Source organism: Anas platyrhynchos, chromosome Z (assembly GCF_047663525.1).
Source record: "Anas platyrhynchos isolate ZD024472 breed Pekin duck chromosome Z, IASCAAS_PekinDuck_T2T, whole genome shotgun sequence".
Lineage (NCBI taxonomy): Eukaryota > Metazoa > Chordata > Aves > Anseriformes > Anatidae > Anas > Anas platyrhynchos.
The window spans coordinates 32479262-32505708 of record NC_092621.1 but is presented as its reverse complement, the minus strand read 5'-3'; the positions used below and the strand labels follow the sequence as shown (position 1 = coordinate 32505708).

The window sequence follows — 26447 nt, the reverse complement described above, 5'->3', positions numbered from 1 at the left end:
TGTGGTCACTCCATAACTTTCTGCCTCTCCCTCCTTACATTCTCACCTTGCTCAAGGGGTGATCCTCTCCACATGCTGCAATCAACCAAGAACTGTTCCAGCAGGCCCTCTACATGAGCTGCATGTTACTTCAGGATATATCCACCTGCTCTGATGTGGGGTCCTTCACAGGTTGCAAAGTAGATATATGCTCTGATGCAGTCCCCCATGAACTACATGGGGAAATACCTGCTTCCATGACTGGGGAGACTTCTTCTGCTCCCTCTCTGACCATGGTGTTTCTTCATTGTTTTCACTCTTTTTGTCCTTCCTTCTCTGCCTATCTGACAATTTTTTTCCTTTGTCTTTATACTTTCTCAAAGAGTTGTCACCAACTTGGCTGAAAGGTTCAGCTGTGTCCTCAGTGGCTGATCTGAGTCTGTGGAAACCTGACTTCTGCTGAGCACTGTAGATATTGTGGTGGATTATGTGTCAGTGAAAGTTGTGTATATACACTTGTATTATTTGTATTGTATTGTATTTGTATTATATGCACTTGTATTATTTGTATTGTATATGCACTTATATTATTTGTTGTTATTGTAATTTTAAGAGCATTTGTGAGAGGTTGTTTATTATTTTTATTTATTATTGACTTTTTATTTTCAGTTAACTACATGAGAGTTTGAATTAACAAGGGCTCACATAATGCTTTGCCATAAGCATCATTATGGTAATTAGCCAAGTATTACATCACAGCATAGCAAAATTACCATACAAAATGTGTGTAGAACTCATCAAAAGTATTGGAAGCTGCAAACTGATCCTTGTGTTCCAGCTCTAAGAATAATGGCTACAAATTGTTTGATAATGTGGAAAGATAAAGCTAGCCCTTGCAGCAGGCTGGGTTATAGGTTTTCCTGGTCTCGTCATGTGACACAATTAGGATCCCCTCATGCAAGAATGACTACACATGGGCAATGACAGACACATGTTTCTGGTATGGTAAAAGAGAGCTGGAGAACACACTGACTAATTCACCCTAATAAAAACAATGCTAAATCATTCATGACAAAGCAAAGCTTTAATTTTATTTTCAGTTTTTAATATTGAAACACATTGATGGTAAACTCCAACCTCCAGACCTCCAAATTATTTTATTATTAAAGCCTCTGAAAATCCTATTGGAGTTAAGAGTTATGCAATGGCTCATAACTTAAGTTTTGTTAGACTAATGGTGTAACTGATCTAAAATTCAGAGGGCATGAAAACTAGTTTAAGTCTCTCATATATTTATGAGTTTGTGTTTGAATTTGGTTTCCAACTTAAATTTAGCCCCAGGAGTTCCGCACTTCACCTTACAAATTTCCATTTGGTTTGAGTCTATTAACTTAATTTCTTTTAGAGTAAATGTAAGGAGTTATTTTATGGTTGTTTATAAGTATTCAGCAATTAACGGAAATCTTTAGTTCGATATAAAATGACCAAAATAAGGCCTATGGAATCATTTCATATGTATAGACAATTTCCCTAGGAACCTCCTGCAATCATGGTGAGTGAAGGATTTAATGATGTGGTTTCACAATGATGGCTAGCAAAACTCCACCATTCCAGTTTCTTACTCCCCCTTCTCTAAGGAACAGAAGGAGAAAATAAGATGAGAATGTTCTCAGGGGCTGAGATAAGGATGGGGAGATGACTTACCAATTACCATCACAGGAAAACCAGACTTAATGAAGGGAGATTAATGCAATTATTAACAGACTAGATTAGTGGGTGCACCATGTTTGTCTGGAATGCAGCTTATGTAGTGTTGTGCTCTCCACTTGCAACTAGAACAGCCTCAATATTACTCCAATGTTTTGCCTGTTTCTATGAAATGTTGGTACAGCCTTAAGACTCAAAACCACCACTAAGCCATTAGGCTGGGGGTGGGCTGGAGGTGTGGAGGGGACATCCTTAAGACAGCTTACCTAAAGTTGTTCATTGACTCATCTTTGGCCAGAGTTGTGTCCCTTTTTAAGCTGTCTGGAACTAGCTCTTACCTAACAAGTCAGCTTCTGGGCTCTCCTCACAGAGGCTTCTTGTGCAGCACCTCCCATACCAAAACCTTGCCATGGTGGAGTCTAGTCTAGAGAAAAAGAAGGCTGAGACCCCTTATGTTACTGCTCTCTGCAGCTTCCCAAGAAGGGGAAATGTATATTTACCCTGGTCCGGATGGCAACACATGTAGGAATGGCACAAAGATATACCATAGGAGGTTCAGACTGGAATTCATTCTATTCTGTTCTGTTCTGTTCTGTTCTGTTCTGCTCTATTCTACCCTATTCTACCCTATTCTACTCTATTCTACCCTATTCTACCCTATTCTACTCTATTCTACTCTATTCTACTCTATTCTACTCTATTCTATTCTAATTCACTCCTGACTTCTACCTACTCCTCCCCATGTAACAGTAAGGCATGGAAAATGGAGGTTGCACTCAGTTCATAATTCTTCATTTCTACTATTCCTTCCTCCACACAATTTTCCCACTACAACACATGGTGGTTTCACTTTGCAGGGAAGCTGAACTCCACCATATATGTTCTCTCACTCACCCTCCTCAGAACAAGATGGAAAGAAGAAAGTATGCTAGAAAGACAGAAAAAATAATAAATAAAATAAAATAAAATAAAAATAAAAATAAAATAAAATAAAATAAAATAAAATAAAATAAAATAAAATAAAATAAAATAAAATAAAATAAAATAAAATAAAATAAGGCTAATGGTCTGAGATAAGGATGAATTAATTAAAGGAAAAAGGAAGTGGGAGGAAAAAAAAAAGAAATAAAAAAGAAGAAGAAAAAAAAAAAAAAAAAACAAATAAACAAAAAAAAAAAAGCAAAGTCCACACAGAAGCAGAGAGAGAAAAATAAATCTATCCGTCCCACTAACAAGCGATGTTTGGCTGTGTCCTAGGAATCAGGGTTGTAATATGTGTAGTGGTTGTTTAGGAGGACAGATGTCTTCACAAGAGTACCCGCCTCCTTCCCTTTCCCACCTTTGTTTACTGAGTGTGACATCTCATGGTATGGAATATCCCTTTGGTTGGTTTAGGTCAGCTGCCCTGGTGACATCCCCTACCCACCTCTTGCCTACCCCCAGCCTACTGGCTCTTGGTGGTAGTAGAGAGAGGTTGTATGGAGTCTTGATACTGTGTCAGTATTGCTCAGCAATAGACAAAACATTGGTGTGGAACTAATACTGTTCTAGCTACATGTGTAAAGCATGGGACACTGCAGGGAAAGTTAACTCCATCCCAGACAGACCCAGTACACCTTCCCATGGGATATAATCCTTCAAACTGCTTCAATATGAGTCCTTCCAACAGCCCGCTGTTCTTCAAGAACCCAGTGTGGTTCTTGAAGAAGTTCCTTTCCAGTTCAGCACTTCAGAAACACAGTGCTCTAGTGTGGGCTCTCCGTAGGCTGCAGCTTCCTTCACAGTGCATCCACCTGCTGTGGTGTGGACTCAAACATGATCTTCCATGTGGATACCTCTTCTAAGTAGTTGCTCTATGGGCTGCAGGGGGACAACTTCCTTCACCATAATCTTTGTCACAGCCTGCAGGGGAATCTCTGCTTGGTACTTAGAGCACCTTCTTCACCTCCTTTGCTGATCTGGGCTTCTGCAGGGCAGTTTCTTTCACAATTTTCTCAATTACTTCTCTTACAACCCCTGTGCAGCATTTTCTACCCTTTCTTAAATATGTCATCATAGAGCTGCCACCCACTTGCCTGATGGGATTAGCTGTGCCCTGTGGTGGGTCCGTTTTGTGTTCAGCTGTAACCGTCTCTGTCCAATGTGGGGACAGCCACTATTCTCGCAAAAAAAACACTCCTGAAGCCTACCTGCTAGCAACAATTCGCCACATAAACACAATATAATTCATGTTACAGATTTTTTTTAATTAATTTATTTTTTTTTTACCAGTTTATGGATGGAAGAGAGTTTCTTCAGTGCAATTTTTTGACCATATTTCTATTGTAAAATTGAATACATCTACAACCCACTAAAATAAAAACAAACAAACAAAGCAAAATAAACAAGTAATCACACTGAAGTTAAATTTAAATTATATGCGTTATATCCAAATTAAAGTTATTCTAACAAGTTTTAAAGAAATCAAATGTATTATGCTAATGGGACTTTATAGTATAAAGCAGGATGAGAAAATGTTGTAGGTATAACCATTTTTGAATTATTGTGAGAAAAATATTGAAAAACATAATTATTGTCTTTCTAAAGTACTAGTTAATTAAAATTTTGATCAGTAAAAAAACTACTAAAATTTGGGAAGGGACAGAGAAGGATGAAGTTGAGCTTCGAATCATTTTTACAGTTCCTACAAGTGCCTTAGAAGAGAGCTTTATTTTATTTTTACATAAGAAAGCTATTTTTCATGCAGAATGTGGGTTTCCTAGTCACTTTAAGCTCTGAAGAAAAGGATTGATGTATTTATTAACTTCTTGGAGCTTGTGAAGATGTGTGAGATTTACTCTCTCTGTATTGTTTGGTGGCAAAATCATCTTTTTGTCAAGTTTCTTCCAATCTCAAGCATGACATTTCTTGTGGTTTGAAATCTTGATTAAAAGCTATTGCAGTTCATGGAAACCTTCCAGTTATATCAAGAAAATTTGGAGAACTTGCTTTGAGAGGTCAGTAAAACAGGCAGCAAGACACACAGCTTTCAGGGCAGGGGGAGACTTACAATGTCATACTATGTTGAGGACCTGTTACAGGAAATTGCTTATGATCTTTGCTCACTCCAGGAGCTTTGTTATTTCCTCCAGAAATACAAAAGAGGAAATAATATGTGACTTTCTGATGATAAATATAAACCTTTATAAACTGACAATGACTGGTAATAAAAAAGTAACAGAAATGGCTGGCATGGATTTCCCAAATTTTGTAATGCAAATAGCTTATGCTGGTGCAACCAGTAAAAATTCTGAAATACATATTATATATAAAGATAGAAGATAAGTTAAGTTTATGTCTGTGAAGCTTTTTTTTTTTTTTTTTATGTTTTTCTTACTTCTGTGATTTTTCAATGCCATGCTTTTGGTGTAGTTGTGACATTATTGATTATAACTTGTAAACTTAATCTAGACAAGCTTCAAGAAATAAAAAAGTTTTGTTTAAGAATATATATATATGTCTAGAAATATATATATATCTGTCTATAGGAAATATATGTATGTATAAATATATTTGTCTATAGGAAGTAAGTCAAAGACTAATATTTTGATACTTTAATTAAAGAGAGAAATTACATTCTTATCTACATTTAAAGTGTAAGATGCATTGCTATTGAGAAAGAAGAAAATCTTTAAGAATGATGCTTTCAGGTAACTTAATCCATGATGTATTCACATTATTTTATTAACTTGAGATTTTTTGCCTATCTGTAATAAAAGAGGACACAAACGAGAGCTGTGATCAGATAAATACATCTGGAGATCACAATCACAGATAAAAGATGCAGAATAAATGATGTCTTAGAGAATCTATATAATAGTAAATAGAAATGAGTCTTACAGGCTAGATGGATGGAGTGACATGGGTAAAAAAAATGGTTAAACATCTGGGCCCAAAAGGTAGTAGCCAGCAGTGCAAAGTCTGGTTGGAGGCCAGTAAGTAGTGTTGTATCTCAAGGGTCTATACTGGATACAGTCCTATTTAAAATCTTCATTAATGATTGGGATGAATGGGCTGAGTGAACCCACAACAAGCTTGTAAAACAAAATTGACACAAAATTAAAATACGTGGTGGATAAAGCAGACGGTTGTCCTGCTACCTAAAAGGGCCTCCACGACCTAGAAAAATGTCCTGAAAGAAATCTTTTGAAGTTCAACAAAGGAAAATGCAAAGTCCTGAATCCTGGAAGGTGGGACAACTCCCATTAATACATGTTGGGAGCTACCAGCTGGAAAGCTGCTTTGCAGAAAAGTACCTCCAAGTCCTGGTGGGCATCAAGTTAAACATGAGTCAGCAGCCCTTGCAGAAAGGAAGAATGGTATGCTGGTCTGTATTAGGAAGAGCACTGGGGGAAATCTAGGGAGGTGATCCTTTACCTCTGCTCAGCATTGGTGACGCCATGCCCAGAGTGCTGTGTCCTGTTCTGGTCCCCCAGTACAAGACAGACATGGCTAATTAATATATCTCTGATAAATACCTGAAGGGAAGATACAAAAAGGATGGAGCCAGGCTCTTTATAGTGGTGCCCAGGACAGGGCTGGAACACAGAACACAGAAGATTCCTTACGGATATCAAGAAACACTTTTGTACTGTGTGAGTAATGGAACCAGTTGCTCAGAGAGATTGTGGGGTCTTGCTCCTTGGAGATCTTCAAAAGCTGCCTGAACACAGTCCTGGGAAAACAGCTGTATGTGGCCTTGCTTGAGCAGGGGTGTTGGACCAGGTCTCTTCTAACCTCAGAAAGTTTTCTGAACTTAGTGTTATTACCAGCATTTACAGAATCTGAAAAAGAAATATATATATTTATATATTATATCATATAAAATATCATGTCATATCCTTACTTTTTTTTTTTTTTTCCTTTTTAATTTAATTTATACTTTTGAAATTCATCCACTACTGGTAGACAAAAAAAAAAACAACAACAAAAAAAAAAACTGGGCATGAGTCCGCAACATGCTCTTACAGCCCAGAAAGTAAACTGAATCCTTGGCTGCATCAAAAGTAGCATGGCCAGCACGTTCAAGGTGGTGATTCTCCCCCTCCACTCCACTCTTGTGAGATGCCATCTGGAGCACTGCATTCAGCTCTGGGGCCTCCGACATAAGAAAGACATGGATCTGTTAGAGTGGATCCAGAGGAGGGCCAGAAAGATCAGAGGGCTAGAGTATCTCTCCAGTGAAGACAGTCTGAGGGAGCTGGGGTTGTTTAGCCTAGAGAAAAGAAAGCTCCAGGGAGACCTTAAAGAACAGGTAGACCTTCCAGTATTTAATGGGGACTTACAAGGGAGCAACACTTTATCAGTGAGTGTTAACAGTTTTAAATCAAAAGAGTTTACATTTAGATTAGACATTCAGAAGAAATTATTTACTCAGAGGATGGTAAGGCACTGGAACAGGTTGTCCAGAGAAGTTGTGGACACCCTGGAAATGTTCAAGGCCAGGTTGGATGGGGCCTTGAGCAAGTTGGTCTAGTGCAAGGTGTCCTTGTCCATGGCATGAGGATAAGAGCTAAATGATGAATGTCCCTTCCAACCCCAAACCAGTATAAGACCAGTAGTTAAGATTTTACGATTATATGAAGAACTTGGGCAGTATTTTCCCATTTTTCCATTTTCAAAAATCACAAATGTCATGCAAATATTCATTAGCTGGAAATGATCACTAATGTATTATTTCTGTGATTACTCATGCAGGATTTAAGGTACTCTCTTTTTATTTTAATTTTTCAAACAAGCTATAATATCAGTGTCTCATGTGATATCTAGCATAACTGAATGTTTCCTTCCATTCTTTTGACATGAACAAGGACTTTTGTGCTAGGACCTCTTCATTATTTTTCTTTTCCACTTTTATGAGCAGATATAATGACAAATGTTTATTCTTCTTGAAAGTGCTTCTTTTAGTATCTAATTTCTCTCTGTGCAGCAGCATCATAAGTCTAAATTTAATACATTTAAATTAGCAGTGGCCAGAAGCATGTATGTAAATGTCATTGCTGAATCTTAATTGTTTTCTGCTATACAGTGGCACCTGGCTATCCAGACACTTCACTAAGAAAATATAAATACATTAGCTCTCCTGGCAGGGAATCTTAGCATACATAACAACATAGAGAAACAATAGTACACTGTGTTCCTGCAGTGGTTAACAGAAGTAGTAGGTAGACCAAAGCTTCCTACTTATGTGCTGCTTTCATTTAGGAGCAGAAGTGATGTTACCTTTTATTCCCAACTGATAAAAAGTAAAAAGTATGGGCAAGAATAACTTCAGACAAAATGTATCCCTGTCAGAAAACAGAAAAACAAGTTGCTGGTCTGATTGGCAAGGTGGTGCTGAGAGTATTCATACTTGCTGAAGTTGAAATGTTACTTGCTTCATTGGAATAGAAAATGTGCACCTATATTTATTTAGTTATTTATTTAATGTTTGCTTATTTATTTATTCATACAGAAAAGTCTAAGAATGTAAGAACATCTTAGGGTGTTGTTGCCACACAAGTTTGTTTTCCGATTTAATTTAGGAGTAATAAAAAATAAAATAAAAATTATAATAATAAAAAGATATTTCTACCCATTAGCATCAGATGACAATTCAGTACTCACATTCTCACACTACTCACAATACTCACAGGTCATTGTAACAGTTATGGAAATGTCACATGTACTCTTCTGCCATGGGAAATTCCAGGCTAGACTTGTTGCAAAACACAACATTATTTTTTGTTTGTTTGGTTGGTTTTTGAGTTGATTTCTACTATGTTTCTTTCATGTTTGCTTTTTCATGTTTGTTTGTTTGTTTTCCTATCCTGTTACATTGAAAGAGTTTATGGTTTTGAAGCAGTTCAGAAAGATTTAATTTTCTCCACCACTTTTCACCTATTTGCCTTTCCTATCTAAAAGTATCAGGGTCACATCATCAGATCAGACTACTCTCCTACTTGTAGAGATGTCAGGTTACTGAAGAAGTCTTCATTTTTATTATTTTTTATTTATTTATGTATTTATTTTAATACTATCTGTCAAAATTAATAAAATACTATATCAACTAGAAAGAAGTTCCAGTTCAGTTCTCTTCCATGTTCAAGGCTATCTATATTCAAAACATTAGCCCTATTGCATTAAATTTACTTGCCTTTTAAGGGTATTTCTACATGTGCATAACTTTCATTAAAGATTATGCCGATCAAAAGAGTAGCAAAAAGTGTCTGAGAGAATGAATTTACTGATCATATCAGTATGTATTTGCAAAGTGTCCAAGTAATGCTGTAGACTTTGCATTGAATTGTCTTGTGTCTAAGGTGAAGAGACTGTTTTTTTTTTTTTTTTTTTTTTCATCTGAATTAGAACAGAGTAGAAGAAGCTTTCAACTGTCAGAAGATAACTTCATATTAGTTCTATAGGCTTATTTTGGCTTTTTATAATATATTAACAAATTCATTGACCAGCTATAGAATGGAACAAGTGTTATTGAAATTTTATGGGTTTGATTTTGCTTTTTAATTACTCATGGAATATTTAGTTTTTCTCTATATTCACATTATATTAAAATTTGGACTGCAAAAATTGAACTCATATATAAACTTGATGTATTATCAATCTCAAATTCTTTTCTTTAGTATACCGGTACCTACTTGCTTATTCCCAAGGAGAAAATTACCATTTGGGTGAACAGTTATACTCTTATATGTATTTATTTTAGTAACATGACTTCAACAGATACACACTCTGTGGTAAAATCAAGTTAAATTTTGAACTTGAAATAGGAATTCAGGCTTTGTTGTTTTGCTTAATAATTCATGCATAGAGTGTTTTCTCTGAATTGTAATAATTATTCTTCATACAAAACTATTTTGCTAAGTGTTCATGCTGCAGCTTTAGGAGAAGAAAGAATACAGTGATGAAAATTACAATGCTAGTTAAAAATAACATATATAGAGAGAGATAAAATTGGTTTAATCCAATAATCCATGGGCTACAGGTCTGGCCCAAGGCCTGCTCTGGTGGGGGTCCTCCACAGCCTCCTTCAGGTCATATCCACTTGATCCACCGTGGTCTCCTCCATGGGCTGCAGTGTGGAACCCTGCTCCACCATGGTACTCCATAGGCTGTGGGGAGACAGCCTGCTTCACCACGGTCCTCTCCACAGGTCACAGGAGACTTCTGCTCCCGCACCTGGAGAGCCCCTCCCCCTCCTTCTTCACTGACCTTGGCACCTGCAGGGCTGTTTCTCACTCCTCTGTTTCTCACTTTCTCTCTCTCCCAGCTGCTGTTCCTCAGCAGGTTTTTTTTTTTTTTCTTTTCTTTTTTCTTTTTTCTCTGTCTTAAATATTCTCTCACAGACGCACAAACAACAGCACTTATTGTATTGGCCTGGCTCTGGCCAGTGGTGTGGCCCTTATCTAACATGGGGGAACTTCTGGATTCTTCTCACAGAAGCCACCCCTATGCCCCCGCAACCCCTATGCCTCCCCCCACTAACAAATCCTTGACACATAAACCCACTACACCTGTACAGCAAGGAATGTTGGTGTACAAAGATCTGAAACTTTTATAAACTATCTGTGATTTTTGGAACATTGCTACCCTGTTCCTGGTGATAGCATAGTATACAATCTCAATATAAGGTAGAGAGTTTGTGAAAATTTATGCTCTATGTAGAAAACTGCAAACTGTGTTGTAAAACCCCTGAGAGCTGTAATATGATGGTGATTTCAGTTTGTTTGGCTTTTTTTTTTTTCTTTTTTTTTTTTTTTTTTTTTTAATTTGAGCTATAGCTATATCACATCACCTAGATAGGATTGTATATATATAATAATATATACTATTATAATATATACTATTGTGTATAAATATATATTTGTATTGAAGATATAATGAAAGACAGTTATTTTCCATCTGTGTTTTTCCACACATTTGTCTACATATATCTCTCTGTCTTTTCTAATATGCGTAAGAAACTGTGTGGAAGCTGTAAAATTTTGTATATGTAACTGGAATAAATATTTAATAAATATATAGGTTTGTCTTTCATTGTTAATTGTACTAACTTTTATTAGGATGCCTGAGAAACTTTGTGGCTTTCACAGCTCTCATGTAACCCACTGGCCATTTACTCAGTTTACACTCGGTAAATGAGTTGGCATTTTCTCCTTGTCCTTGTGCTTGCAAATAGCTTGCACGAGGACCTGTTCCTATATTTTTGCTGTAGACTAGAGTGATACTGACTAGTCTGTTACTTTTTGAATCTTCTTTTTCCCCCTTTTTTTGTATATGGATATATACATAAATATATTTTCAGTTATCTGTGACTTTCCTTTTATGCCTTTTCAGAGGTGACAGCAGCTGAGAAGTGGCTCATTTTATCATTAGCCTTCTGTTTTAAAAATAGTTTCTCAAAATTTTGAAGACCATATTCCAATGTAAGGTGAAGAAAATGGAAACAATTGTATTAATCTAAATAAACTTTAAACTTCATTGTTTGTGTACACTTAAATAACTGTTCTCTGAAACACTTATTTTTTCTACTGCTTGATATTCTGAGTTGACTGTCTTCAGTACCAGCACTTATAAATATATACCTTATATAAATAAATATTTTATTTAAATTTAACTGTTAAAAATGAATGAAACAGAAAAAAATATATATAAGAAGATCAAAATAACATATTCTTTGCAACGTTTGTTTATATACATATTACATCACACATTCAAGGAGAAAATAAGAATGTAATTCTGTGATGCACCCCTAATAAGACAGGCAAAGTAATATCTTACTGCGCTTGGAAGACTATGAAAATACAAAACCTAACTGACCCAATATTTTGTTCCAGGTGTGAGCAAAAGGCACCTGCTTTCCTGCCCATTTAAAGTCTAGACATTGAATTTGATGGACAGAATGTTGGCACCCACTGCAGAAGAGCTGAACAGCCTCAACACCAAGTAAGTGAGGTCTTACAAATTTGGAGGTTCATTTCAGATGAATTTTATGAAGCTTGCTGATTTCTGACAACAAACAAAAATTTAAAATGCAGTTTATAAGGCACTGCAGAACAATTTGGTTTCTGATATTGGGAAATTCAATTTCTCATTTAAACATGTCTTAAAATCAGAATGTAATTGCATCTTTTTGGAATATAGTTTTCCAGACTTAGTGACATTACATTCTAAGGTGTCATTCTTTCTACACACATAAAAGCACCCACTGATAATGTCTTTATATTATAAAAAGAAAAAAAAAGGAAAAAAAAAAAAACAGCTTTTATATTATAAAATTATCTCCTTTTATATTATAAAGATTAATGTCGAAAAAAATGTAACATGAGCATACATACATATATTCAGTGATTAAGAAAATAAACAGTAAACTGTTTAATGTGGAAAACAAACTGGTAGGGGAAAAAAAAGAAAAAGGAACATTATTTGTGCACTAATTAAGTGGTTATTCCTTTCTGATGGAATAAAACATAGGAGACAACTGTGGTTGCACAAAGAATTGATTGTCCAAAGACGGTTTATGAGGGAGTCCCACAAATTTTCCTTTACATGGTAGGAGCTAAGATGATCAGTGTTAAACTGCAAAGTAAAAGAACTATGCCCACACAGAAATGATTTATGATAAGAAATTCTTAGTATAAATATATCATAAGATATATGGAGGGAACCATGTTAAAACATACCTCCCATCCTTGTAATGTCAGGGTTTTATTATTTTATTATTGATTAATTCTTGTATCTCAGTTAAACTTGGAATATTTTTATTTCCCCTGGTATTCTTCCCTGGCAAATGTCAACAAATAATACTTTTCTATGACAAGTGTGAGCTCACAGAGAAGATAAAGGCAGGATGGTTTTCAGTTTGCCAGATCTGTTTTTTAACAGACAGTATAACACAGTATACTTTCTCCATGACTCTGTTGTTCTCTTTGAACAACGATTAAGAAACCCTGGGAAAAATAGAAATGGGAGAGAGTGTGTTGTGGTTTAACCCGGATGGCAGCTAAACACCACACAGCTGTTTGCTCACACTTTCCCTTCCCTCTCTGGGATGGGGGAGAAAAATGGGAAAGTGAAGCCTGTGAGTTGAGATAAAGACAGTTTATTAAGGCAGAAAAATAATAATAACAATAATAATAATAACAATAATAACAATAATTATTATAATAATACGAAGAAGAATAATGTGTATGAAACAAGTGATGCACAATGCAATTGCTCACCACCTGCTGACTAATGCCCAGCCTAACCATGAGCAGTCTGACCCTCCCACCCTGGCTAGCCACTCCTATATATTGTTTAGCATGATGTCAGATAGCATGGAATACCCCTTTGGCTAGTTTGGGTCAGCTAGTTTGTGTCTGTCCCCTCCCAGTTCTTGTTGCACCCCCAGCCTGCCCTTCTGGCAGGAAAGAGTGAGAAGCTGAAAAGTTCTTGGTTTGGTGTAAGCACTGCTCTGCAGCAATTAAAACATCAGGGTGTTATCAGCACTCTTCTCATCCTAATCCAAAACATAGCATTCTACCAGCTACTAGGAAGAAAATTAACTCTTTCCTAACTGAAACCAGGACAGAGTGGGAGAAGATGAAAGAGAGAGAGGTTGTGAGTATATCAATAAAAGTTAATAGGGAGAGGTAAGATATGATACTGTAAATAAATAAATAAATAAATAAATAAATAAATAAATAAAATCTCTGAAAACATTCTAGTATGACAGCAAAATAAATTCTTATCTCGAATTATTACAGTATTTGCAAAATATTTGCAAGAGACTTTAAAATAAATATATAAAGACATAGAAGGAAAAGAAACTTAATGTATTATATTTTTTATTCAAACTATGTATAAAATTTATGTGAGCAGTTCTTTTTCATTTGAGGATGTGAAACTATTGGAGAGTGTCCAGGGAAGGGCTACAAAGATGGTGAAGGGCTTAGAGGGGAGGACATAAAAGGATCAGCTGAGGTCACTTGGTCTCTTCAGCCTGGAAAAAGAGAAGGCTGAGGGGCGACCTCACTGCAGTCTACAGTATCCTCATGAGGGGGAGCAGAGGGGCAGGCACTCATCTATTCTGTCTGGTGACCAACAATAGGACCCAAGGGAATGGAGTCAAACTGTGACGGGAGATATCAGGAAAAAGTTCTTCACCGAGAGGGTTGTTGTGCACTGGAACAAGCTCCCCAGGGATGTAGTCACTGCACCAATCCTGTTGGAGATCAAGAAGCATTTGGACATATACAGTCTATAGTCTCTATACAGTCTGTATTTTTGGGTAGACCTGTATGGTGCCAGGAGGTGGACTCGATGATCCTTGTTGGTCCTTTCCAACTTGTGATATTCTATTATTCTGTAATTCTATGAAATCTTGAATTAGCAAGTTTACTTTATATGAGTGCTTGACATCTGATTTACAAAGTGTTTTAGAAGAGTAAGAGCATTCCTTTAGCAATTTGGTGATTGACAGTCGTATTTAGGAAACTTCTATAAATTATAAGCAGCTTATTCGCTCCACATCTCTTTTATTCTTTGAAAGCCATAAATAGACTTTAGTCTAGAGGAAGTTTATTGCTGATTACAGATAGTGATGAAGTCCACGTATGCTTTAAACTCATGTTACTAAAAACAAACAAACAAATTAAAACAAACAAACAAACAAACAAATAAATAAATAAACACTACCCTCTCAGTCTAATAATGAAGGGGAGTTCTTCATTATTATCCAATAGCTGGTGAAAAGAAACAACTAATATACAAGATTTCATTTACCTTAGACAAACTATGGCATTTTAAATATAGCATGAGTAACTATAAAGTTTCTGTGTAATGATGAGAATATACCTTAAGCCTTACCAAATTTTGTCAAATTTTGGAGACCTAGACTATCACCTAGGTCTCTTCAGGATTGACAGACTTGCTTAATATGTAGATTTTCTAATTGCCTATGCATTAGTTTTGTTTCTACAGTTGCTGTTGAATAGAATAGATTTTAATGTTAGAAGTGAAATGAAGGATGCAATCATTTTCTTCAGTTTTCTGGCAGTCTGAAGATTTTTGGAGGGTAACCATAAATTGCTAACCCTGGAAATGCTTGCTACTAGCAAGGGTTAATGAAGAAATACTTATTTTTCTAAATCATGTTCTTATTGACTATTTAATGTAGAATCATGGAGATATTTTATAGTTGTTTAATAAGTATTTTCCTATTATGAGGTCAGACAAATAAATCAAGAGTTGTAAATGTCATGGCAAAAATAAATAAATAAATAAATAAATAAATCTGTCTGATGATGTGCAAGGTGAAATTAGCACCAGTAGTTCTGCATCAGCATATTCAATTTTGCTGGATGTTTCTGACATTCTGTTTACAGCATCATGTTAAAATTCTTTGTCTTAGAAGCTCATCTCAGTATCAAAGAAGCTGGCTAAGATAGCAGCGATTTTAAGGTTGCTCTCAACAGTGCTGAACACTGTTGAATTTTATATAATATGATAAGCTAAAGAAATATGCCAGTAAAATGAAATGATCTTCTGATCATTCTGATGATTTAGACTAGACTGTGGACATATTACACGTTATTCCAGACTGCAGCTAAGTGCACACTAGATTCATCTTTAAATTGGTACATATTCAGCATATACTTTTCAAATAGTTTCACATACTTCCCTGTCACGTCATGAAAGATTTTTATGGAAACCAAACATATAAAAACAACAAAACAAACAAATAAACCACAGCAAAAAAAAATCGTCAAGCTGTCTTACAAAATTTCTAAGGACTTGAGACTAAATTTTGCAATACAAAAAACCACCAGATGAACATTGAGCAAACTAGGTTACATATTTCACAAGTATTTCCAAATGCAAAAGTGAAAGCAGGAGATTATTCTAGATCTAAAATAAACACTTGCAATCTTAACAACTACAAACATATCCCAGTAAAATAAATGGTATGACTTCATTTCTCATTGCATTAACAGACATGACTTTTACTGTTTATTTTACAGCAGTTAAAAATACCCTGGCACAACGATGCTTTTGTGAAGGTATCTTTCTAGGCCATTTTTTTGTTCCAGAGTTGTAGTAGATAAAATGCAAGGAAAGGATTTGTTATGTATTCATTTTCTGTTTGAGAACCAAGACACAGAAAAGTGAGCATATGACACCAGAAATCTGTCGTTAAACCAAAAATTGAACCTATTCATCTTGACATCTACAACTACTCATCTTGACATCAACCTATTCATCTTGACATCTGCGGTAATCAGGTTTAATTTCTAAGCAAGGTTAAGGATTTGAGTCTGGATCAGATTCTCAGTAGGTTTTAGAAGACCCGTTGGATGAGAACTTCTATTCTTTCCCAGGAAAGCATCATGATTATCAACTGATTATCCCTGATTTTAGTACATCCTGAAGGTCAAGGTTAGCATTTTGCAGCTTTCCTGAAGTCCTCTATGAGGTCAAAATTTGTCAGAGTAGAATTAGTTATGATTTGTCTTTTAATTTTATGATATCTTATAATGTTTCCATTTGTGTGTGTAAAGAGCAGTGACTGAGTTTGGAGACAGTCTGAACTTACAGTTGTCTTAGACACAGGAAGCAAGAAACAATTTTTCACTGATAACTTTTATTTTGATTGATTAAACTTGTAAAGCACAAAGGAAGCTTGATCTGTCTGCCTCCCGGTTCTGTAGCCCTTGAATAGGCAAGCAGTGAGTATAACTCCAATAGGAGTTATTGTCAATATTTGGAGTTGTGATTTGGAGTTGTTATTTACATGATATTTTCTCCAGGGTCAGAAGTTTTGTTTCCTGAATGATGAAAATCCTGTCTGAAGCTCTTAAATTAAGATCTTTTAATATATTAAAATGGAGGCTTGACAGCATTTTACATTTTAAGAATCTTCTAAATAATAATGTGCTTATGTAAATAACATTCTTAAAAGTATTTGAAACCAGAACACCTAAAAAGATAGAATTTTAAGTAGCTCTGCATGTTTGCAAGTGAAGACTTTGCTGTTGTTTAATATGTGTATTAATATAACTATAATGTAACTATATTGAAGCTGGCTGTGTCTGTGAGAGAAAATAAAAAGGGTTTTTTTGGATATGTGAATGGAAAAAGGAGAACTAAAGAATACATAGGGCCGCTCCTTGATAGGGAAGGTCTCCTCACAGACAATGACATAGGCAAAGCAGAGACGCTTAACACCTTCTTTGCCTCTGTCTTCAATGCCGATGATGGGCTTCAGGACCCAGGGTGCCCTGAGCTGGAGGACCGGGATGGTGGGGATGACAAACTCCCAACTGACCCTGAACGTGTGCGGGATTTGCTACTCCACCTGGATCCCTACAAGTCCATGGGTCCGGATGGGATTCATCCCCGGGTGCTGAAAGAGCTGGCAGATGTCATTGTGGAACCTCTCTCAATTATTTTTCAACGATCCTGGGAATCTGGAGAGGTCCCGGTAGACTGGAAGCTGGCAAATGTTGTGCCGATTTTCAAGAAGGGTCAGAAAGAAGACCCTAGCAATTACAGGCCTGTCAGTCTCACGTCAGTGCCTGGTAAAATCATGGAGAAGATGGTTCTCGAACGTATTGAGGCGCACCTGGGGGACAAAGCAGTCATTGGTCCCAGCCAGCATGGGTTTGTGAAGGGCAGGTCCTGCCTAACTAACCTGATTTCCTTTTATGATAAGATCACCCGTATGGTGGACCAAGGGAAACCAGCTGATGTGATTTTTTTGGACTTCAGCAAGGCTTTTGACACGGTTTCCCATAGGATCCTACTGGACAAAATGTCCAGCATACAGCTAAATAAAAACATCATTTGATGGGTGAGCAATTGGCTAACGGGCAGGGCCCAAAGGGTTATGGTAAATGGGGCAGCGTCAGGCTGGCGGGCGGTCACCAGTGGGGTCCCTCAAGGCTCCATTTTAGGGCCGGTACTTTTCAATATTTTTATAAACGATCTGGATGTAGGAATAGAAGGTATTTTGAGCAAGTTTGCTGATGACACCAAACTTGGAGGAGTTGTGGATTCGAATGAGGGTGGAACGGCCTTGCAGAGGGATCTGAATAGGTTGGAGAGCTGGGCGATCGCCAACCGCATGAAGTTCATAAGAGCAAGTGCTGGGTCCTGCACCTGGGACGGGGAAACCCTGGCTGCACGTACAGACTGGGCGATGAGATGCTGGAGAGCAGCCTAGAAGAGAGGGATCTGGGGGTCGTGGTAGACAGCAAGTTGAATATGAGCCAGCAGTGTGCCCTGGCAGCCAGGAGGGCCAACCGTGTCCTGGGGTGCATCAAGCACGGCATCGCTAGTAGGTCGAGGGAGGTGATTGTCCCGCTCTACTCTGCGCTGGTGCGGCCTCACCTCGAGTACTGTGTGCAGTTCTGGGCACCACAGTATAAAAAGGACATGAAACTGTTGGAGAGTGTCCAGAGGAGGGCTACGAAGATGGTGAAAGGCCTGGAGGGGAAGACGTACGAGGAACGGCTGAGGGCACTGGGCCTGTTCAGCCTGGAGAAGAGGAGGCTGAGGGGAGACCTCATCGCAGTCTACAACTTCCTCATAAGGGGGTGTCGAGAGGCAGGAGACCTTTTCTCCATTAACACCAGTGACAGGACCCGCGGGAACGGGGTTAAGCTGAGGCAGGGGAAATTTAGGCTTGACATCAGGAGGGGGTTCTTCACAGAGAGGGTGGTTGCACACTGCAACAGGCTCCCCAGGGAAGTGGTCACTGCACCGAGCCTGTCTGAATTTAAGAAGAGATTGGACTGTGCACTTAGTCACATGGTCTGAACTTTTGGGTAGACCTGTGCGGTGTCAAGAGTTGGACTTGATGATCCTTAAGGGTCCCTTCCAACTCAGGATATTCTATGATTCTATGATTCTATATATAATGTAACTATATATAACTATACTGTAAGTGTGCTAGACATACAAACTACTTAATAAATTAAATAATCTAAAAGCAGAATAAATAGCAATAATATGTGAATATAATATTCTTTTCTAATATATCAGTACTACTACCAAACATGTAGGAGCCTGAGAACACCTATTTTCTTAAGTTTTGTGGACTGGGACTCTCCCCTTATGAAACTGTAAAACTGAGATGCAGAAAGTGCAATCACCCAAATTCCCAAATCCCAGGTTAGGGTCCTGATAACAAGGTTAAGATGGCCTTCCTTTGTGAAGGTACTACAGAAAAAAAAAAATAATAATAATAAAAAATAAGCCAAGATTTTTACTTTCAATTTCATATACATGATTTTCTGTTAAATAGAATGTAAAATATATTTTTAAAACTTTGGAAATAATTTATTAAAATGGCAACCTTTTTTTGTTTGTTTGTTTTGTTTTGTTTGTTTGTTTGTTTGTTTGTTTTTGTCCTATTTAAACAGGATTATTTGAGGAATTTGTCATTTATTTTGTCAGGTAATAATATCACAGAATCACAGAATTACAGAATTTCTAGGTTGGAAGAGACCTCAAGATCATCTAGTCCAACCTCTGACCTAACACTAATGAGTCCCCACTAAACCATATCCCTAAGCTCTACATCTAAACATCTTTTAAAGACTTCCAGGGATGGTGACTCCACCACTTCCCTGGGCAGCCTGTTCCAGTGCCTAACAACCCTTTCAGTAAAGAAGTTCTTCCTGACATCTAACCTAAAACTCCCCTGGCGCAACTTAAGCCCATTCCCCCTCATCCTGTCACCAAGCACTTGGGAGAACAGGCCAACCCCCACCTCACTACAGCCTCCTTTAAGGTATCTGTAGAGAGCAATAAGGTCGCCCCTGAGCCTCCTCTTCTCCAGGCTGAACAAGCCCAGCTCCTTCAGCCGCTCCTTGTAGGACTTGTTCTCCAGGCCCCTCACCAGCTTCGTCGCCCTTCTCTGGACCCGCTCAAGCACCTCGATGTCCTTCTTGTAGCGAGGGGCCCAAAACTGAACACAGTACTCGAGGTGCGGCCTCACCAGAGCCGAGTACAGGGGGACGATCACCTCCCTAGCCCTGCTGGTCACACTGTTTCTGATACAAGGCAGGATGCCGTTGGCCTTCTTGGCCACCTGAGCACACTGCTGGCTCATATTCAGCTGAGTGTTCACCATCACTCCCAGGTCCTTCTCTGTCTGGCAGCTCTCCAACCACTCATCTCCCAGCCTGTAGCTCTGATATCCCTGATTGATTTCTACTTTTCTATGAATTTGGACAAACCTCTTTATGTGTTCACAGGTATGTCAATCTCAGAAGAATTTTGTGTATTTTTTCCTTGCATGAAAACTATCTAAACTAACTGTAATGGAACACCCTATCTTGAAATTGTCTGCTCAATTTAAAAGGGGTGATATTATGAGCACCACTCCTAATTTGAAACAACACACAGTACATAGACAACAACAATATAATTCGTTATTTAACTATTTAATATGATTTAATATATTTAACTAGGAAAGTAGGCAGCTAAGAACCACACAGCTGTTTGCTCACTACCATCACCCTTAGTGAGATGAGGAAGACAGTTGAAGAAAAAGAGTACATGCAAATTCCTGTGTGTTGACATAACAACAGTTTAATAGTACATAGATGATGATGATGATGATGATGATGATGATGATGATGATGATGATTATTATTATTATTATTATTATTATTGTTATACAAAACAAGTGATGCAGAATACAATTTCTCACCAGATGAGACTTATGCCTATCCTGTTCCCAAGCAGCAGCTATGTCCTCCTACCCTGCCCCCACCAATCCCCCTGCCCAGCTCCTCCCAATTTTACTCTTAAGCATGATGCCCTATGGTATGGAATATCCCTTTGGACAGTTTGACTCAGCTGTTATGAGAGGCTAAAATGTCCTTGGTTCTATAAGCTTGGTTCTGTCATGTGGAACATGAAGCAAGTGTTAATGTAATCTTATTCTGGTTTTAGGATTGTGGCCTAGAATTTATTTTCTACATGTAATTATATATATATATATATATACACATATATATTTCTCTATATATGTGTTGTTTCAGTTTCCGTTTTCTAAAATACTGATTTCAGCTGAATTTTACCTACCAAACTTGAGCTGTTATTCAGGTTGACACTTATTAACACAAAGCATTTGTCTAGAGTCAAAATTAAAGTTTCAGTTAAAACAATTCAGTCATTGCCCAGGCGATGATTGGAAAAAAAACGTATTGTTTTGCCCATGATTTTCATTTATTTATTTATTTATTTATTTATTTATTTATTTATTTATTTATTTATTTATAAATTACATTTTTCCTAAAGATAAGCTATTGCTTTTCCTGCTGGAAAATGGAGTGGTGTTTTACAAGGCCATGGTTTGGTGTTGCTCCATTCCTATCAAAAGCTGCCAGATTTAACAAAATGTTTAGCTTGTGAAAATCTCTGTTTATATGCTGTCAGTAAGAAACTTGTTAGAGTTGCCATCTGCATGGAGATTACACCAGTATCTAACTTCAACTACATCATCTGGCTATGCAGTCTTTATGGCAGTGTGCTAATGTGACTGATTGTACAGCTAAAATCTTGCTATGGGTGAAAAAATAACACATCTTATTTGTAAAGACAATAAATTATTGTTAGTATAATTAGCATTTAAAAATAATTTATTTAATATTAAAATTAATGTAGCTTAATGTAATGAGATTTAAAAATATTTACAGTCTAAACAAAATATTATTATTAGTCCAGACCTATTTATTTCACAAAAGGAAAGAAAGAGTAAATAATAATAAAAAATAGTGTTAGAGGTCTTCATAATAATAATACAGATAAAACTGTTACACATGTTCTCCTAGTACTTACCCCTGAACTCTTTCATTGCTCTTGTAGGTTCTATGATTGGTGACTTTGGTTTGGGGTTGGGAGAAGGTAGTGATATCAATTAGCATCCTGACTGTTTTGCTGGGATGAGTCTGTTGAGGTAGAAGGTTTCTTCCCACTCACTCTAGAATTTATATGACAGCAATTTTTCTTTTGCTAAAACTTTTTAAACATTGCTATTTCTTCATTGGCATTACACCTAAATTGACTGTACGGTGTGTTATTCATATGTAGAGTATGTGTCTTTTATGATTTTTTTTTTTTTTTGCTTTTTTTTTTTAATTCTGTCTGGTTTTGCACAGCTCATAAGTCTGTACTTATTTAGCAGAATTTTGGTGGTTTGTTTGTAATTGTAGGTCTCCAGTATCAGGCTGAGCCTCTTTTTCTTATGTCCTGCCTGTGCTTCTTTATACTCCATCATTTGCCCACATTTCCAAGACCTCTGCTTTTTTATCTGTCCTGTAGTTGCCTTCACTAAATCACTATATTAGAGCCACGGACAATTTGATACAGAATAACTTTGTTCTACTAATTATATGAAGTTAAATGCAGATGCTATTTATATACACAATACACAAAAGGTGAGGAGGGGAGGGAGTTTAAAAAAAAAAAAAGACGGGAATAGTCATATGGTCATTTGCAGAAATGACGTTACATCTAAGCAGGTTAAATATAGTCTCAGGCAGGTTAATGGTTGCTCGTGTTCCCCTGCAGCTGCCTTTGTACAGCAAGGAGATGGCTCCTGGCTCCACCCACACCTCATAAGCTGCCCTGGAGAGCTGCTGGGTCCTGACAGTTCCCTCAGTTGCCTGTAGTGTCCCCTGCCCGCCATCATCCTCTTCTGCACTGGAGCTGATCATCTTAGCAAACAACTGTAAAACAGTGGCTATACCTGACTTAAATAGCCCACCACTTCTGGCTCCACGCACACCTTGTCAGCTGCCCTCCTGGGGGCTGCCGGGTCCAAATGGCTCTTTTGGCTGCCTCGAGTGGCCCCGATGCAGGATAAAAACCCTGCCTGCTCCACAGCGGAGCAGATTTCCAAGCTGCGGCCCATGGACTAGCCCATGCTGCAGCAGGTGGGTGTGACCCGAAGTGTGGCCCATGGAGAACCCCTGCCAGAGCAGACTCCAGGCCAGAGCTGTAGGCCATGGAGAGAAGCCCATGCAGAAGCAGGTGACCTGGAAGGAGCTGTTGTTCATGGGGGACTCAGTTTGGAGCAGTGTGCACCTGATGGATGGAGCCCGTGGTACGGACCCATATTTGGAGCAGTTCTTGAAGAGCTGCTGCCTGTGGAAAGCCCACTCAGGATCAGTTTGGGAAGGATGGCATCCCATGGGAAGGACCCCATGCTGGAGCAGGCAAAGAGAGTGACAGTGAAGGCGTGGTGGAAACAAACCACTATGAACTGACCACAACCCCCATTCCTTATTCCCCAGCATTATTTGGGGGGAGGACGTGGGAGAGGATGGATTCGGCAGAAGTTGTTTTCAGTTTGTTTTGAGTTTCTCAATGCTCTAGCTTGTTAGTAATAGGTAATAAATGACATTAATTATTTCTGAGTGTTGAGTCTGTTTTGCCCGTGATGACAATTGTCAAGTGATCTCCCTGTCCTCAGCCTTTGAGCCCTTTTCATTGTATTTTCTCCCCCTTTCCCTTGGAAGAGGGGGAGTGAGAGAGTGGTTGTGGTGGAGCTCAGCTGCCCAGCTGACTAAAACCACTACATGCAGTTAACATAAATCAAACATTGGACCAGAACCCTCTCTCTGTTTTAGATTAGTCTTAAAAAGTCCCAAGCCATTGTAGTTTGATTTGTATGTATTTTTAAAAAGCAATTTAAATTGACTTACTGTTCTCTAATATATCATTAGCATACAAATATTGCCAGTCAGAGTGGCAAGCAGCCTACATACACACGAACACATCATTGCTTACTGTGGCAAAAACCACATTTAAACATTCACCGCTTCAAAGCATATTAGCAGCAGATATAACACCTGATCTCTATTCTTAAAACATTTGCAACGGTTGTGAAAAGCTCAGCAATTTTACAAGAGGGCAAATAATGTGCCTGTTTTGTTGTGTTTGTGTTTTAAGGTCTTTTCTGATGATCCTGGCCTGATGAGTTTCAGGCCTCCGCAGTGAAACTCAGTATTTTAGGACAGACTGTCTCAGTGTTAACCTATTCCTATTTGATGCAAATTAAACTTTTAGTTTGTGGTGGATATGGTTATGTTTTTTATACTGATATAGAGGTATTTTTTTCAAATTCCAGGTGTTGGGACTCAGGTTGTCCAGTAAAGGGGAGACTGAGAGATGATGTAATAGATGCATGGCAGTGTTCAAAGTTTGGTTACAAAGACAGTGGAATCAAAATCTGTGAATGATTACAGTTTTCTCTCTTCACTTCAGCTGCTGTGTTCTGCTTCTCAGGGGTGCAAACGACATGTGGTCTGGACCTTCTGTGCTAGGATGTTCAGTGTAGGTCTAATCAGATGGCAAAAATCTCTCTCTCCTGTCTGACTAGAAAGGTTATCCACTGTTAACTAGAAAGAGAGCATCGGTTGACACAAAATGAGTCATGAATTACTTAAGATTCAATGATTCTCTGGAAACTTAAAAATCATTACTTTAAATGTGAAGTTCCTTTTTTATTTATTTTTATTTTTTTATTAGATTTTTTTAGTTGAGAACAGCCAGTAAAAGTTATTCTTCCTTTAGAAAAGGATTGAACTTAGAATTGGAGAAGTAACCAACTGCAAATAATATATGGGAATGTTCCCAGTTTATTTGTCTTCTTTTTAAAGTGGTTAGTATACCTCTTTGTAAAAAGCTGGATAATCAGCAAGTCCAGAAAACTGGTGATTTTCCTGTGATAATGGGCAACAAGGTCATGATGGATGGGTATTATGATGCAGTGTTATGACATTTCTGGAGGACTTATTTAGACAAATGGGATACCACTTGGTGAAAAATCATGGCTGCTATATTAATATTACCAAATATACTGTGATGGTGTGCTCTTCCCTCACACCAACCTGGCCTTTCACCTAAATCCCTGCTCAAACATAAGTCAGGATCATGCTCAAGTGATAACTGCAGGTGGCAGTTGTGATAAATGTGTCCAGTTGTGATGGCTGCAATCATCTCAGTGTGGATTCAGATGGAAACAGATAATACACAGTAGCCAAAGGTCTAGCTGATCAATTTGCTCACCTGACCACAGAGCTGGTCAATGTCCAACTCAAGACAAATTTGGAAGAAACTAACAGTTGTTGGTATGTAAATATGACTATGAGTCAATAGATTATCTTACACCATAAATAAGGAGTATCCCAAGAGCCCACTAAGCTCATACAGCAGGCTTTATGACAGGATATCCTACTGAGTAGGTATGCACCTCAAGGTTACACCCGCTGCACAGATTCCTTACTCTTTGTGAGAGATTCTTTGCCACAGCAGATTCTTAGTAAGTGATTAATAGAGTACTAAGCTTTGTAAGTTTAAACTTCACTAAGTTTAGATTTCACTAAGAGTGTATCTTAGATTGATTATGCACATTTTCCTCCCCCTCCCAAACTCTTAGCTAAGTAATCTAAACCATTTTGTGCACATACAATGCTATAGACATAAACCATTGACCAAGTCTGGGACTAGGTGTGGATTCTGCTGCACCACAGGAGATCCTTACCTCTTTGATTCAAGGAGTTTAGAAAACAAGGAGTCCTTTAGACATAAACTGTTGACCAAATTTGGGACTAAGTTTGGATCCAGCTGAATCTAGGCTCTCCTTTGAGAAGGAACTTATAATGCCAAGTGGTCTGTTCTAAACCTCATGACCCAGCAGGAGGTTCTCCTGACAATTTGTATGACCTTGTCCTCAATACAGTAGATATACAAGTTATCCATATATACAAGTAATATAAGTATATACAAGTAATATGTATGATGGCAAAGATATATCTTGCCATCCCAAATCCTGCAAAATCATTGTTAAGCTTTGTTAGATCACCACATTATATAAATAAAAAACATTACTGCTTCTCTTACAAATGAAGTGTGTATCATTTCCATCCACAACAAATAAGAATCTATGAAATATGGGTAAATTAAGGTTATCACATCTTTTATCTTTGTAATATGTCAAGGAATATTAAGATGTAGAAGAAGAAAAAAAAAAAAAAAGTGAAAGAATAGAGCAGAACTGACTCATATGAAACTGACTTCATAACCCTAAGTATGCAGAAATTAGAGTACATCAGAATTGTGTGTAAATTGTTAGAGTGGTCCCAGGTCTGTAAGGTCAAAAGTTCACCACAGTTGTCAACATTAAACCTAATACAGCTGTCTGTGTTACAGTCATAGAAGTGTAGTATTCATACTATTCATATTCTTAAAATAGATAATTATATTGCTATATTTTTCAATTGTTACATCAGAAAATTTCTATGCCTTCCTTTTATATTCAGTTGTCAACTGAACATCTCAAGTATATACTTACTTCAAGTCATTAATTAAATTGATCTTAAACAAACTAAGGCCATTTGGCTTTTAAACCTCTGTAGAGGAATTGTGTCTACTTTAAACTAACCTTTCTGAATAATTTTAAATAATTTTAAAGATTTTTACATGATCATAGATACATAGAATGGCTCAGGCTGGAAGGGACCTTAAGGATCATCTAGTTCCAATGCCTCCACCATAGGCAGGGATGCCACCCTGCATGGGATAGAAAATAAGAAGTGTTCTTGACACTATATGTCACCATCCTAAAACACCTTTTAACACAAAACTTGTGAAGAAACAAAAAAAAAAAAAAAAAAAAAAAAAGGAAATACTGTAGCTGGTACAACCAGTAGCAGAGAGCACCAGGT

At 37.5% G+C, this 26447-nt stretch overlaps 1 long non-coding RNA gene across 10 annotated transcripts in view; it reads left to right on the top strand.

The window, feature by feature from the left end:
• LOC113840240 (uncharacterized) overlaps positions 1-26447 on the top strand; it is an 829451-nt gene that overhangs the window by 306777 nt on the left and 496227 nt on the right. For all 10 annotated transcript variants that reach the window (XR_011806072.1, XR_011806074.1, XR_011806073.1 and 7 more), the window contains exon 4: positions 11559-11667. This is a non-coding gene — a long non-coding RNA (uncharacterized lncRNA). The remainder of the gene's footprint in view (positions 1-11558; positions 11668-26447) is intronic.